Source organism: Leopardus geoffroyi, chromosome C2, assembly GCF_018350155.1.
Source record: "Leopardus geoffroyi isolate Oge1 chromosome C2, O.geoffroyi_Oge1_pat1.0, whole genome shotgun sequence".
NCBI lineage: Eukaryota > Metazoa > Chordata > Mammalia > Carnivora > Felidae > Leopardus > Leopardus geoffroyi.
Genome location: NC_059333.1, coordinates 26,829,597 through 26,833,824, shown reverse-complemented (window position 1 = coordinate 26,833,824; position 4,228 = coordinate 26,829,597). Strand labels below are relative to the sequence as shown.

Here is a 4,228-nt window from a genome sequence, read left to right as displayed (position 1 = left end):
CTCAGGAACCATGAGATCATGACCTGAGCCGAAGTCAGGCATCAGACGATTAATCCGACTGAGCCACCCAGCACCCTGCAGGGGCTCTTTAGACTCTTTTAGGAAACACTAAGTTGCATTTGTTCAAGGTGTGATATCTTGGGGTCTGAAAGAGATCTGAACGAGAGCTGAATGAAAATTCTAGATGTTTCTCAGTGCTGAGAATACTAGAGTTCTAAGCAGAGTAGATAAACGTCACTAAAAACTAGAAAACTTTTATTTCAGACTTCAGAAAGACCAAATTTAGGAATAGGCTATTCCAGATATGCCCAAGCCTTACAGGATCAAGCTGATCTGTGAATAAATTAATCACTTGCCAGAAGAATACTTAATATTCCTTAGAAGAGGTCACATAATTTGGATTTCAGCAATATAATATCCACAGTACCCAGTATACCAACAAAAATATGAAGCGTGTGAATAAATCAGGAAAAATGAAGAACAGTCAGTAGACACAGATACAGAGATGACACAGAGAGCAGAATTATGAGGAAGACACTGATACCTATGATTAGCGTGTTCAAATATTTAAAGGACAAAATGGATATACTAAATAAACATCTGAGAAAATCTTGGTAGAGAAAGGACAACTATCCAAAAGATGTTCTAAAACTAAAAAATACAATGTCTGAAATGAAAAAAAAAAAAAAAGCACAGATTGGGCACTGTGGAAGAAAATAAGAATGAATTGAAGACAGTCCACAAAAATGATGCAAACTGAAGCACAAACTTTAAAAGAATAAAAACAAACAAACAAACAAAGCCTCAGTTATCTATAGGTCAATATCAAGCACTGGTAAATATGTGTAAAAATGTTTTTAAAAATATCAGCCCACGTATCCAGCAGTATGAAAGAACCACAATTCACATAAATGCAAAGAAAGCATACTTAGGTATATCATTGTCAAATGGCTAAAACTCAATGATAAACAGAAAAATCTTAAAAACTGCCAAATAAAAAAGACACATTATAGACACACAGCAAAAACTGACAAGAGAAACCACTGACTTTTTAAATAGGAAATTATACATTTCAGAAGACAGTGAAACAACATTTTAAAATGCTCAAATTTAAAAAAAAAAAAACATGTCAATCTGGAATTCAATATACTGCACCAAAAAATATTCAAAAATAAAGAGAAAATTAAAACATTTTTGTCAAAAAAATGCTGAATTTGTTAGCAGCAGACTAAAATTCAATGTTCAAGAGAATTCTTGAAGGAACAGATAGCCTATACAAACTCAATTTATGTGAAGGAATAAAGAGTAGGAATGCTTAATACATAGTTAATTTGAAATATGCTTTTATACTTTCTTAATTTTTAAAAGACTACTGTTTAAAGTAAATAGTAATAACATCATATTTTGAAGTTTATAATATATTTAAAAGCAAATAGTATGAAACAACAGCCCAGAAATAGAAGAGCGGTAAGGAAAAGTATATTGTCAATATGTTTTACATTAAGTAAGAGGTGATAGAGCATTACTTTGAAGCAGAGGGTGATAAGTTACAGATGTACCTTGTTTTTAAAATAAAGATAAATGAAGGAAGTGTAGTTAGTTATATAATATAGGAGATAGGTGGATTTCTAAAGGTACTTGAATAATCCAACAGAAGTCAATTTACTTAATGAAGCAGCAAACTCCTGATACCAAGCAATGGGGAAAAAATGAAAGACCAAATGGTAACATAGAAAACCAATAACAAGATGAAAACTTAAACCCAACCATAATCATAATTATATTATTGGGGGAGGGTCATCTGAGTGCATATTTATGACATAAAATAATTTCAATTTTCTGTCTTTATAAGGGAAAATCTCAAGGGTCTGTATTTGAGGTTCACATTAATTGGTATTTTATTTTCTTAAAACCTAAGAAAGTTAAGAAGAAATCCACTCTGGGGTACAGATCTTGCCATTTATTTTTTTTTTTTCAACGTTTATTTATTTTTGGGACAGAGAGAGACAGAGCATGAACGGGGGAGGGGCAGAGAGAGAGGGAGACACAGAATCGGAAACAGGCTCCAGGCTCTGAGCCATCAGCCCAGAGCTGACGCGGGGCTCGAACTCACGGACCGCGAGATCGTGACCTGGCTGAAGTCGGACGCTTAACCGACTGCGCCACTCAGGCGCCCCCAGATCTTGTCATTTAAATTCTAGGTTTTGGGTTTTTTCTGATCCTTGGTAAAGTTTTATCCAAGAAACAATACATACATATATATTCAAAAACATGAACCATTATAAAGTGAAATAGGAAATTGAGTGATTTAAGTTTCGGCAGCCCTCATCTTTTTTTTTTTTTTTTCTTTTTTCAAGTCCCTGAAAGACTGTAGCTGGACTGGTTCCAGTTCTCTTTGGGATAACAAGTGACTTGAAATTAAAAACAAAAAACAAAAAACAAAAGCAAAAACCCACAGTCTCAAACAAGGTCAGGTAATACCATTCTCTGCCCTGCTCCCAAGGCAAAAAAATATGAACACTTTTAGTAACAATTCAGGATTCAGCTTTATCTCCTAACTGCCCAGTAAGTGGAAGTTCAACATCCTGATTATTTTTAGACATCTATACTTGTGTATATTGATATATAATCTTGTATTAGATGAAAACTTATTGTTTCTAAGTCCAGCAATCATTTTTAACTAAAATCCTTCTATGTGTTTTGATTGCTGTTCAACTTGCTACCGTTCAGAAAAAGCAAAATTTCTGTAGCGTTCATCTCAAATCTTATTGCTTTACAACTGTGGTATACCTTCCATTAAAAATAAAAAGATGAAGCAGTCAATCCAGTGATTACGTTGACATGGCTTTCATTGGGAAGGAATAGAAAAACGGGTGATGGCAAAGAGAAAACCAATAGACAAAAAGATAATGAAAACCAATAGACAAAAAATACAATGATTTTCTTTAAGAGGGAAGGAGAGAGAGAGAGAATGTTATATTCAAGAAAAGGAAAAACAAAACAAAACAAAACAAAACATTGAAAGCCCATGCGTGAAGCCATAGCCGAAAACATGTTGTATGGTAAGTAGGTTTTCTTTCTTTTTCCCTCTTTTTTCTTTTTTCTAAATAAAATCTCCTCCCAAACCATCATCACTTTTTCAATCCTCCCCAGACCAGGCTTCATCTTCAGACCCTTTGTCCCCAGATTTCTCCAGTGGAAGGCCTTCAGAGGATTTCTTTTCTGGAAGGCTTTCTGGTTCCTTGACTTCTTCTTTAAGAGAAGGAATCTTTTCCCTTGAAGCCTTTGAAGCTATGGGGCCACCTGCTTTTCCTTTTGTCTTTCACAGGGCTTGCCATCACTGTAGCCTTTGGCCTGGGTCTGGGAATTTTCTTTTCTTTTCTCTCAGCCTTGGACTTCTTAACCATCATTTTCTTTTTCTTTTTTGAGCTGCCATAGTCACTATCATCAACATCTTCCACTAGGAAATCATCATTGCTGCCTGAATCTTTCTCCTGGAATGGTGCCTCGGACTCCTCCTCTTGCTCTTCTCCATTGCTCACATCTTCCATCAGCATCTCTCTGTGTCTGGAAGCTGCTTAAGAGGTTGCCTGCTGTTGCTGGTGCACATTTTTAGGATCTCTTTCACCTTCGCTGTCCTCTGCAGAGTGAGAATCATCCTTCTTGGTCTTCACATATTTTTCTTCTGAGTCCTCCCTGTATTCCTGTGAATTCTTTCCAGACTGCCTGTTACTTTTAGCTTCTTGGAGAGATGGTCAAATTTTCTTAGCTGGAAGAGCCTGAATCTCTTCCATAATCTTCATCAGCATCATCAGACTCCTGACACTGAAGAATCAATGACCTTTTGATTTCTGACAGGCTGAGACGTGTTTGTTGCCAAAACGGGTCCGAATCCAGAAGCCAAAGACCAGGACCCACCCACCCCACCCCACCCCAGGCACGTGGTGCCACGCACCTTCAACTTTGGCATTTGGGGCTGTGGCTGCAGAACCCCAAGCTGCTGGCTTGTCAGACCCCCCTTGATTCAGCACCCCTTAATCAGATGATTAAGCACCCCACTGCCCCCACTCCCCCGTGTCTTCAAAATGGATGAATCAAACCAGTCCTGATAATTATATTAAATGCCAGTAGACTAGACATTCCAATTAACAAAAACATATATCCAATCTGTCAGAAACACAGAACAATGTTCAATCCCAATATGGCACCATTTGAAGAAAACACCAAA

General features: G+C 36.8%; 1 pseudogene; it reads right to left on the bottom strand.

Moving 5' to 3' along the window:
• Positions 1–3,139: 3,139 nt before the first annotated feature.
• LOC123610305 lies at positions 3,140–3,970 on the bottom strand (annotated as a pseudogene).
• Between the last annotated feature and the right edge of the window lie 258 nt (positions 3,971–4,228).